This window comes from Ovis canadensis, chromosome X (assembly GCF_042477335.2).
Source record: "Ovis canadensis isolate MfBH-ARS-UI-01 breed Bighorn chromosome X, ARS-UI_OviCan_v2, whole genome shotgun sequence".
In the NCBI taxonomy this organism is placed as follows: Eukaryota; Metazoa; Chordata; class Mammalia; order Artiodactyla; family Bovidae; genus Ovis; species Ovis canadensis.
In genome coordinates this window covers 48226473-48238699 of record NC_091727.1, presented here as the reverse complement: position 1 = coordinate 48238699, position 12227 = coordinate 48226473, and the positions used below count along the sequence as shown (strand labels likewise).

General features: G+C 35.0%; 1 protein-coding gene and 1 non-coding gene across 9 annotated transcripts in view; one reads left to right on the top strand and one right to left on the bottom strand.

Moving 5' to 3' along the window:
* The window catches only part of MTMR8 (myotubularin related protein 8), a 237102-nt gene that overhangs the window by 79144 nt on the left and 145731 nt on the right, over positions 1–12227 (top strand). The gene's annotated exons all lie outside the window — the stretch shown is intronic.
* On the bottom strand, positions 1674–1777 carry LOC138931252 (U6 spliceosomal RNA). Its single transcript, XR_011446498.1, has one exon. It is a non-coding gene; the product is annotated as a U6 spliceosomal RNA (small nuclear RNA).

Genomic DNA, 12227 nt, shown 5'->3' with positions numbered 1-12227 from the left:
ATAAACAAGAAACAATTGTTTATTTATAGTAGTACAACCAGTCAAGATGTAGGTTGTTTCATTCCTTTTAGTCTTTCCTTACGTATTTCTCTTCTTTCTTACCCTTTTCCCCCACAAAGAGAAGGAAAAACAGAGAAAGAGAATGTGCTGATATAGTTTGTTCTACTTTCCCCACAAAGTGTTAAGTACAGGGTGCCATGCTCACTGACCACAATTCAATGAGTACAAGACAGAACTGAATGCATTTATTAAGTCTAATGGTTTATTTTGTATATTCTGTAGGATTTTATATGTGTAAGATTATGTCATTTCTGAATATATATTGTTTTAATTATTCCTTTTCAATTTGGATGCCTTTTATTTTCTTGCCTTATGTAGAACTTCCAGTGCTGAATAGAAGTAGTGAAAGCAAGCATTCTTATACTGTTCTTATCTTAGGGGGAAATCTTTCAGTCTTTCTCCATTGAGTATGTTATAGTTTTGTTTTATTTTACAAATGACCTTTATCATGTTTAGGACATTCTGTTCTATTCCTAGTTTGTTGAGTGTTTTTATGATGAAAGTGTTTTAGATTATATCAAATGTTTTTTTCTGAATCATGTTGAGATGCAAATGATTATATGTTATTTTCTCCTTAATTTTATTTTTTGTTTGTTTTTGTTTGGCCACACTACATGGCTTGAGGGATCTCTGTTCCCTGACCAGGGATTGAACCCAGGCCATAGTAGTGAAAGCTCAGAATCCAGGGCATTAGGCCATCAGAGAACTCCCTCTTGTTAATTTTGTTAATGTGGTCTGTAGCGCTGATTGATTTTCAGATTTTGAACCAACTATGCTTTCATAGGGTAAATCCCACGTGGTCATGGTATATAATCCTCTTAATATGCTGCTGCATTTGGTTTCCTAGCATATTGTTGAGGATTTTTGCATCTATATTCATAAAGCATATTAATCTACAATTTTCTTATAATGTCCTGGTCTGGCTTTGGTATCAAGGTTATAGTGACCATATAGAATGAGCTGAGAGTGTTCCATACTCTTCAACATTTGGAATAGTTTTAAAAGAATTATTGTTAATTATTCAGTGTTTAGTAGAAGTCACTAGTGAAGCCATCTGGTCCTGAATTTTTCTTTATTGGGAATTTTTTGATTACTGAATCAAAAACTGTTATAGGTCTGTTCAAAGTTTTTATTTCTTGAGTCATTTTTAGAAGTTTGTATGTTTCTAAAAATTTGTCCATTTCATCTAATTTGTTGGCATGCAATTGTTCATGACTTTCTCTAGTATTTTTCTTTATTTCTAGAAGTTCAATAATAACATCCCTAACTTAATTTATGATTTTAGTAATATGAGACTTTCCTCTTTTATTTCTTGAGGTCAAAATACCTTCGTTTAATGTCAAAAGCATCTTGTACATAAACTGGATAATACATATTAAATGATGCATTTCTGTTACTTTTAGGGGTTTGAGGGGCATTTTTCCAGTTTTATTGTGATATAATTGACATGTAACATCATGTAAGTTTAAGGTATATAGTGCGATGATCTGATACATGTAAATATTGTGAAATGCTTACCACAACAAGATCAGTTAGCACATCCTCTACTCATACAGTTACCATTTTGCTGTTTGCTGTTATGGCGAGAACATTAATGCTCTACAATCATGGAGCAAAATATGGAATGATTAACAAAATTGCATGTTATTATTTTACACCTGTCATGCTAATCCCTGTATTATTCCAATTGTATTATATATGCTGCGAAAATGAGCACCCTCTCATTGTTTTTAATCAGTTTAACTTAACATTTTATTGAATTTATTAATGTTTTCAAAGAACCAACTTTAGTTTTGTTGATATTCATTTATCTCTGTTTTAATCTTTATTATTTCTTCCCTTATGCTAACTTTGGGTTTAATTTGCCCTCCCTTTTTGGCTTCATAAGATGTAAGATTAAGTGGTTCTTTTTAATGAATGTACTTACAGTTATAAATTTCCTTTTTAGCAGTTCTTTCTCTAGTATTTTGGTATATTGTATTTTTGTTTGTATCAATCCCAAAGTGCTTTTTAATTTGAATTTCAGATAGTTCAGTTCAGTTGCTCAGTCATGTCCGACTCTTTGTGACGCCATGGACTGCAGCACACCAGGCCTCCCTGTCCATCACCAACTCCCAGAGTTTACTCAAACTCAGATAAAGAAACAATAATTTGCCTAAAAAGCTTAGATCCTTTAATGCACTTAAAGACAGTTCTAAAATGTAAGAAACAATGAATTGGGGCATTCAAGGCACAGCCTTTCTCTCCTCCCTTAGTGTCATCTTCACCCAGGTGAGACTCCCTGAACATCCATTTTCCCATGCAGGTTCCAGGATGCAGTTAGTTAAATCACTCTATTTCATAAAAATATACAGAATAGATTCCAAGGAAGGGGATATGTGAGTTGAAGGGAATGTGTGTATTTAATTTGTTATGGGTAATGCCAGATTGAGGCTGACCCTCTTGTGGAGTAGAAGCACTGCTTCTCCCTTTCTCTCTGCAGGCAGAGCTTGACTTCCCAGCCCAATCCCTCTGTCTACTTTCTTCAAGAAACAGCTCTGCCTTTTTCCTGACCATTTTCGTCAACAATGTAAGGTTCCAACCAGTGCTGTGATGAGCTATATTGGAGCCTGCTGCAATGGGCCTATATATGTGCTTACCATCTCCTACTACCCTGTTCTCTGTATCTATGTGTTTATCTTTTTTATTTGTTCTTCTTTTTATTCCACATGTGAGTGAAATAATATTTGTCTTTCTCCATCTGACTTATTTCACTTAATAAATATAAAATCCTTAATATCCATCCATGTTGTCACTAACGGCAAGATTTTGCCTTTTTATGGTTGAGTAGTATCCTGTTGTATATATGTGTATTGTGTGTGTATTTGTGTGTATATATATATATACATATTTCTTTTCTTTTCTTTATCCATCCATCAATGAGCACTTGGGTTGTTTTATGCCTAGGCTATTGTAAATAAATCTGCAACATACATAGGGGTGGTGGGTATCTTTTCAAACTATTATTTTTGCATTCTTCATATGAATACCCAAAAGTAGAATAGCTGGAAAATATGGTATTTTTTTCTTAACTTTTTGAGGTATCTCCATACTGTTTTCCATAGTGGATGCATCAAATTACATTCCAATCATCAGTGCACAAGTGTTCACTTTTCTCTATATCTTTTCCAACATTTGTTTCCTGCCTTTGATACTAGCCATTCTGATGGGTGTGAGATGATATATTGGGGTTTTGATGTGCATTTCCCTAATAATTAGTGATGTTGAACTTCTTTTCATGTGCCTGTTGGCTATCTGTATGTCTTCTTTGGAAAAATGTCTGTTCAGATCCTGTGCCCATTTTTTTAAAAAATCAAGTTGTTTATTTTGTTGTTGCTGAGTTATATGAGTTCTTTATATATTTTACATATTAACCCCATATCATATATTTGAAAATGACTTGTCCCATTTGGTAGGTTGTCCTTTCATTTTGCTGATGGTTTCCTTTACTGTACAGAAGCTTTTTAGTTTGATGTAGTCCCATTTGTTTATTATTTTTTTTATTTTACTTTACAATACTGTATTGGTTTTGCTTTTGTTTTCCTTGCCTGAGGAGAAAGATATTGCTAAGACCAACGTCAAAGAATACTGCCTATGTTTTCTTCTAGGGGTTTTATAGTTTCAGGTCTTATACTCCAGGATTTGATCCATTTTAAGTTGAATTTTGTGTCTGTGATGGGATAGTGGTCTAGTTTCTTTTTTTTTTTCCACATGTGGATTGTCCAGTTTTCCTAATGCCATTTATTGAGGAGACTACCTTTCTCCATAGTATGTTTTTTGCTCTTTTATCATAAATTAATTGTCCATATGTGCATGAGGTTATTTTTGTGCCCTCAATTCTGTTTCATTGTTCTATGTATCTTTTTTCTGCCAATGCTGTGATGTTTCTGATACTGTAGCTTTGTGGTATGCTTTGAAATCAGGGAGGGAAGTACTTTCACTTTGTTCTTTTTCCTCAGAATTTATTTTGCTATTTAAGTGAAAAGTGAAAGTGTTAGTCGCTCATTTGTATCTGACTCTTTGTGACCCCTTGGGCTGCAGCCAACCGGACTCTTGTCTCCATAGAATTCTACAGGCAAGAATACTGGTGTGGGTAGCCATAGCCTTCTCTGGGAATCTTCCCAACCCAGGGATTGAGCCTGGGTCTCCTGTATTGTAGGCAGATTCTTTACCATCTGAGCCACCAGAGAAGCCCAGGATGCACATAGATTTTAGGATGTTTTGTTCTATTTCTGATGAACAAATGTCATCAGGATTTTGATAGGGATTGAATTGAATCAGTAGATTGATTTGGTAATATGAACATTTTAGTAATGTTAATTCTAATCCACAGCCATGGAATGTCTTTCCATTTCTTTGTGTTTTGTTAAGTTTCTTTCAACAGTGTCATAGATTTTAGCAAACTGGTCATTCACTTCCTTAGTTAAATTTATCCCTAGGTATTGTTTCTGTTGTGATTGTAAAGAAGATTATTTTCTTTTTAATTTCTCTTTCTGCTTGTCTGTTGTTAAGGTATAGAAACTCAAAAGATTTTGCATATGAATTTTGTACCCTGCAACTTTATTAATTTACTATTTCTAATAGGTTTTTTTGGTGGAGGCATTAGGGTTTTCTATATATAAAATCATGTCATCCACAAATAGTTACAGTTTTAGTTCTTATTTTCCAATTTGGATCCATTTTATTTCTTTTTCTTTTATAGTTGTTCTGACTAGGACTTCTCATGTTGAATAAGACTGGCAAGAGTGGGCATCCTTGTCTTGTTCCTAATCTTAGGGGTATAGCTTTCAGTTTTTCTTTGTTGGATATGATGTTAGCTATGGGCTTGTCATATATGACTTTTATAATGTTGAGGTACATTTACTCTATGCCCATTTTATTGAGAGTTTTTATCATAAGTGACTGTTGAATATTATAAAATGCCTTTTGTGCACCTATTGAGATGATTATACAATTTTTATTCTTAATTTTGTTGATGTGGTGTATCTCATTGGTTGATTTGTGAATGTTTAACCATCCTTGCATTCCTGGAATAAATCCCAATTGGTCGCATTTTATCCTTTTAATGTATTGTTGTGTATGTTTTGTTAATATTTTTGCTGACAACTTTTGTGTCTATGTTCATTAGAGATACTGACCTATACAATTTTTTTTTTTTTTTTGCTTTACTCTTGTTTGGTTTTGGTATTAGGTAATATTGAGCTCATAAAATGTGTTAGCAAGCATTCCCTCCTCTTCAATTTGACAAGGGTGAACATTAACTCAACTTTTAATGTTGGGTAAAATTCACCTGTGAAGGGATCTGATTCTCGATTTTTTTTTTCCTTAGGGTGAGTTTTTTGATTACTGCTTCAGTCTCTTTACTAGTGATCGGTCTATTCATATTTTCCATTTATTCATTATTCACTCTTGGACAGCTGTATAATTCTAAAAATTTATCTGCTTTTAAGTTATCTAATTTGTTGCTGTATAGCTGTTCACAGCATTGTCTTATAATGATTTTTATTTCTGTGGTATCCATTGTAATTTCTTCTCTTTTATTTTTTATTTTATTTAGCTGAGCCTTATATATTTTTTTCCTCTTAATGAGTTAAGCTAAATGTTGGTCAATTTTGTTTATCTTTTCAAAAAACCTGCTCCTAGTTTCATTCATATTTTTCTATTATCTGTTTTATCTCTATTTCCTCTATTTCTGCTCTGGTCTTTATTATTTCCTCCCTTCCATTAACTCTGAGCTTTGTTTGTTGTTCATTTTATAGTTCTTTTAGGTTTATGGTTATGTTGTTTATTGAGATTTTTCTTGTATCCTGATGTAGGCCTGAATTGCTATAAACTTCCCTCCTCATACTGCTTTTGCTGCCTCCCATAAATACTGGTATGTCAGGTTTTCATTTTCATTTGTCTTCAGGTATGTTTTAATTTTGGAGCTTCTCAGGTGGTGCTAGTGGTAAAGAACCCACCTGCCAATGTAAGAGACATAAGAAACATGGATTCATTCCCTGAGTTGGGAAGATCCTCTGGAGGAGAGCCTGGCAACCTACTCCAGTATTCTTGCCTGGAGAATCCCATGGACTGGCAGGCTACAGTCCACAGGGTCACCAAGAATCAGACACGACTGAAGCAACTTAGCACACACACACACACACACACACACACACATGTTTTTATTTCATCTTTAATTTCTTCATTGACCCAAGAGTTGTTTAGTAGCGTATTTTTTAGTCTCTAAGTAGTTCTGATTTTTTCCAGCTTATTTCCTGTAGCTGATTTTTTTTGTATATGTGATCAGAAAAAAAGACTTGATGTGATTTCAGCCTTCTGAAATTTATTGAGACTTTTTGTGTATGTGTCCTAGCATAGGATCTATCACTAAGAATGTTCCATGTCCACTTGATAAGAATGTATATTCTGCTGTATTTTTAAGAAGTAGTCAGTACCAACCTATCAAATCTATGTGCTCTAATGTTTTCTTTAAGGCTGCTGTTTCCTTGAAGACTTTCTGCCTGGATAATTTGTCCGTTGATGTAACAGGGTGTTAACATGTGCTACACTTACTGTGTTGCTTTTAATGTGCCCCTTTAATTCTGTTAATAATTCCTTTATATATATTTGTCACTCCTTAACATGGTTCATGTATATTAATAATTTTTATATCTTCTTGAAGAATTGTACCCTTTATCATTTATAATGTCCATCTTTGTCTCTTGTTAATTTTTTTGGCATAGTCTGTCTGTCTGATATGGTATGCCAACATCTACTTTTTTTTTTTTTGACTGCCATTTGCTTCACTTTGAGTCTGTGTTTGTCTTTAGAGCTGAGATAAGTCTCCAAGAAGCAGTATATAGTTGAGTCTTGTTTTTTTCCTTTATTTATCCAGCCACTCTGTATCTTTTGATTGCTAAATTCAACCAGTTTTTATTTAGAATGATTATTGCTATCGAGAACTCAGTACTGCCATGTAAACTTTTGTTTCTGGTTGATCTATGTCTCTATTGTTTCTTTTTCCTTGTGTTTCTATCTGCTATTTTAATTTAGTGGCTTTCTATGATGTCTTTCTCAGTTACCTCTTTCTTGTTTCATGCTGTACTTTAGATTTGTGTATGGCAGTTACCATAAAGTTTATACAAAGAATCTCTTAAAGTAGTTTTTACCTTTTGAAAACGTCTTTCCTTAATTTTTATAAACTACAAAGATTATACAAAGTATCTCTTAAAGTAGGTTTTTTTCTTCCGATAATCTTATCTTAATTTTTCTAAACAGTTTCCATCCGTTTTCTCTTTCCTTTATATATTTCTGTTGTCTCAAATTATCCCTTTTTATGTTGTCAGTTTGTTACTAAGTGGAAGTAACTATAGTTACTTTTGCTTTTTTTTGATTTAAATTTTATAATTAAGTTTTAAACAACCTATTCTAATATACATTTGTCATTTTCTGATTCTGTTTATCACCTTATTCAACATTTTCTGTACCTTTGACTTTTTCTGTCTGGTAGAGGAGCTCCTTTTAAACATTTCTTGTAAGGCAGTCCTAGTGCTGATGAATTTCCTCAGCTTTGTTATTTGGGGAAAACCTTCAAACCTTCATCTTTCATATGTAATATCTTTGCCGAATAAAGTATTCTTGGGTTACAGTTTTTAATCTTTCAGTATTTTTAGGATGTCATTCCATTCCCTCCTGGCTGGCAGAGAAATCTGATAGAATAATGGAGGTTCTTTTGTAGAAACAGTTCAGTTCAGTTCAGTTGCCCAGTTGTGTCCGACCCTTTGTGACCCCATGAATCGCAGCACGCCAGGCCTCCCTGTCCATCACCAACTCCCAGAGTTCACTCAGACTCACGTCCATCGAGTCAGTGATGCCATCCAGCCATCTCATCCTCTGTCGTCCCTTTCTCCTCCTGCCCCCAATCCCTCCCAGCATCAGAGTCTTTTCCAATGAGTCAGCTCTTCGCATGAGGTGGCCAAAGTACTGGAGTTTCAGCTTTAGCATCATTCCTTCTGAAGAAATCCCTGGGCTGATCTCCTTCAGATGGACTGGTTGGATCTCCTTGCAGTCCAAGGGAATCTCAAGAGTCTTCTCCAACACCACAGTTCAAAAGCATCAATTCTTTGGCGCTCAGCCTTCTTCACAGTCTGAATCTCACATCCATACATTACCACTGGAAAAACCATACCCTTGACTAGATGGACCTTAGTTGGCAAAGTAATGTCTCTGCTTTTGAATATGCTGTCTAGATTGGTCATAAATTTTCTTCCAAGGAGTAAGCGTCTTTTAATTTCATGGCTTCAGTCACCATCTTCAGTGATTTTGGAGCCCCAAAAAATAAAGTCTGACACTGTTTACACTGTTTCCCCATCTATTTCCCATGACGTGATGGGACTAGATGCCATGATCTTCGTTTTCTGAATGTTGAGCTTTAAGCCAACTTTTTCACTCTCCTCTTTCACTTTCATCAAGAGATCTTTTAGTTCCTCTTCACTTTCTGCCATAAGCGTGATGTCATCTTGCATATCTGAGGTTATTGATATTTCTCCTGGCAATCTTGATTCCAGCTTGTGTTTCTTCCCGTACAGCGTTTCTCATGATGTACTCTGCATAGAAGTTAAATAAACAGGATGACAATATATAGCCTTAATGTACTCCTTTTCCTATTTGGAACCAGTCTGTTGTGCCATGTCCAGTTCTAACTGTTGCTTCCTGACCTGCATACAGATTTCTCAAGAGGCAGGTCAGGTGATCTGGTATTCCCATCTCTCTCAGAATTTTCCACACAGTCAAAGGCTTTAGCATAGTCAGTAAAGCAGACATAGATGTTTTTCTGGAACTCTCTTGCTTTTTCAATGATCCAGAGGATTTTGGCAATTTGATCTCTGGTTCCTCTGCTTTTTCTAAAACCAGCTTGAACATCAGGAAGTTCATGGTTCACGTATTGCTGAAGCCTGGCTTGGAAAATTTTGATCATTACTTTACTAGTATGTGAGATGAGTGCAATTGTGTGGTAGTCTGAGCATTCTTTGGCATTGCCTTTCCATCTATTTTTCCTCTGGCTGCCTTTGAAATTTTTTCTTGGTCATTAATTTTTGACAGTTTTAATATAATATTTCTTGGATAGGGTCTTTATTAATCAATGTAATTAGCTAATTAGCTATTCTCTTGGTTTCATGGACATGCATATCTAGTATTATGTATTTTGGATATTAACTCATTACCATTCATATCATTTGAAATGTTTTCTCCTATTCAGTGAGTTGTCTTTTTGTTTTGTCAATTGATCCCTTTGCTGTGCAAAGGCTTTTAAGTTTTATTAGGCCCTATTTGCATATTTTGCTTTTATTTCCTTTGCTTCAAGAGACAATTCAAAAAAAATACTGCTATTATTTATTTCAAAAAGTATTCTTCCTGTGTTTTCTTCTAAGAGTTTTTTTGGTTTGTAGGCTTACATGAGGACTTTAATCGATCTAGAGTATATTTTTATATACGGTGTTAAAGAATATTCTAATTTCATTGTCTTACATGTAGCAGTCCAGTTTTACCAGCATCATTTATGGAAGAGACTATCTTTTCTATGTTGTATATTCCTGCTTCCTTTGTGATAGGTTAATTGACCATAGTTGCATGGCTTCATTATTGGACTTCTCTTCTGTTCTGTTGACCTGTGTATCTGTCTTTGTGCCAGTACCATACTGTTTTGATTTGCATTGTATTCAGTAGTATAATTTGGTGTCAGGGAACATGATCCTTCCTGCTCTGTTCTTCTTTGCAAAGATTGTTTTACCTATTTTTGGTTTCTCTTTCTTCATAGAACCGTTAAAATGTTTGTTCTAGTTCTATTAAAAATTCTCCTTTTGTGACAGGGATTGCATTGACTCTGTAGATTTCTTTGGGATGTATGGTTATTTCAATAATAATAACTTTTCCAATCTGTATACTGAGTTATATAGCCTATATACCAACTTTGATGAAAGTTTTTAACATGAATCAAAACTGAATCTTGCCAAAAGCTTTTTCTACATCTGTGATGTTGATCACCTGGTTTTTATTCTTTTTGTTAATGTGATATATCACATTGATTGATTTGCAGACATCAAAAAATCTTTCCATCCCCAAGATAATCCCATTTGATCATGTGTGTGATTTTTTAAATGTATTGTTGGATAAGCTTTTCTAATATTTTGTTGAGGATTCTGGCATCTATGTTCATCGATGATATTGGCTTTTTTTGTGTTGTCTTGTCTGCATTTTTTGTATCAGGATGATGCTGGCCTTATAGACTGAGGCCAGAAGCATTCCTTTCTCAGCAGTGTTTTGGAATAATTTAAAAAGATATGTTAACTCTTTTCTAAATGTTTGGTAGAATTCACCCATTAGGCTGTATAGTTCTTTGGTTTCAGTTTCCAGTTTTATAGTTTATATTTCAGTTCCAGGTTATAGTTTCCAGTCTTATTGAGAGTATTTTTATTATTAATTCGATTACATTACTGATAATTGGTCTGTTCATACTATTTATTCCTGGTTCAGTATTAGGAGATAGTACATGTCTAGGAATTTTTCCTTTTCTTCTAAGTTGTCCATTTTATTAGTGTGTAATTGTTCATGGTAGACTGTTAAGATCCTTTGTATTTGTCTGATGTCAGTTGCAAATTCTTTTTTCTCATTTCTGATTTTATTTATTTTGGGCCTTTCTCTTTTTTTCATGATGAATCTGGCTAAAGATTTATGAGTTTTATTTATCTTTTCAAGCACCATCTCTTATTTGATTTTTCTTTTAGTCTCTATATCATTTATTTCTGCCCTGATATTTATGATTTCTTTCCTTCTACCAACTTTGGGTTTTGTTTGCACATTTTTTATAGTTCCTTTAGGTGTAAAGTTAGATTATTTGAATGTATTATTGTTTGCTGAGGTCAGCTTGAGAGTCCCTTAGACTGCAAGGAGATCCAACCAGTCCATTCTGAAGGAGATCAACCCTGGGATTTCTTTGGAAGGAATGATGCTAAATTGAAGCTCCAGTACTTTGGCCACCTCATGCAAAGAGTTGACTCATTGGAAAAGACTCTGATGCTGGGAGGGATTGGGGGCAGGAGCAGAAGGGGACGACAGAGGATGAGATGGCTGGATGGCATCACGGAGTCGATGGACGTGAGTCTGAGTGAACTCCGGGAGATGGTGATGGACAGGGAGGTCTGGTGTGCTGCAATTCATGGGGTCGCAAAGAGTCGGACACGACTGAGCGACTGAACTGAACTGAACTGAACTGAGGTCAGCTTGTTTCACTACAAATGTCCCTGTTAGAACTGCAGTTGCTGTGTCTCATTGATTATGGACCATTGTGTTTTTGTTTTTATTTGTCTCCTGGTATTTTTTTAATTCCCCTTTGAGTTCTTCAGTGATGCATTGGTTGTTTAGTAACATATGTTTAGCCTCCATGTGTTCTTTTTTCAAGTATTTTTCAGTTGCTAGTCTCACAACTTTGTGCTTGGAAAAGATGCTTGATAAGTTTTCAAATTGTGTCAATTTACTGATGCTTCAATTGTGGATTAGTATGACATCTACCCTTAGAATGTTCCATGTGACATTAAAAAATGTGTATTGTGTTGCTTTGGCTTGGACCATTTTATATAACATATATATAGCAAGTCCATTTGGTCTAATGTGTCATTTAAGGCCAGAGTTTTCTAGTTGCTTTTCTTCTTGAATGACCTTTCCATTGATATTAGTGAGGTATTATCAGTTCAGTTCAGTAACTCAATCGTGTCCAGCTCCTTGAGACCCCATGGACTGCAGCACACCAGGCTTCCCTGTCCATCACCAAACCTGGAGCTTACTCAAACTCATGTCCATCGGGTTGGTGATGCCATTCAACCATCTCATCCTCTGTTGTGTCCTTCTACTCACACCTTCAATCTTTTCCAACATTAAGGTCTTTTCCAGTGAGTCATTTCTTCACACCAGGTGGCCAAAGTATCAGAATTTTAGCTTCAGCACCAGTCCTTCCAATGAATATTCAGCACTGATTTCCTTTAGAATTGACTGGTTTGATCTCCTTGCAGGCCAAGGGCCTCTCAAGAGTCTTCTCCAACACCACAGTTCAAAAGCATCAATTCTTTGGCACTCAGCTTTCTTCACAGTCC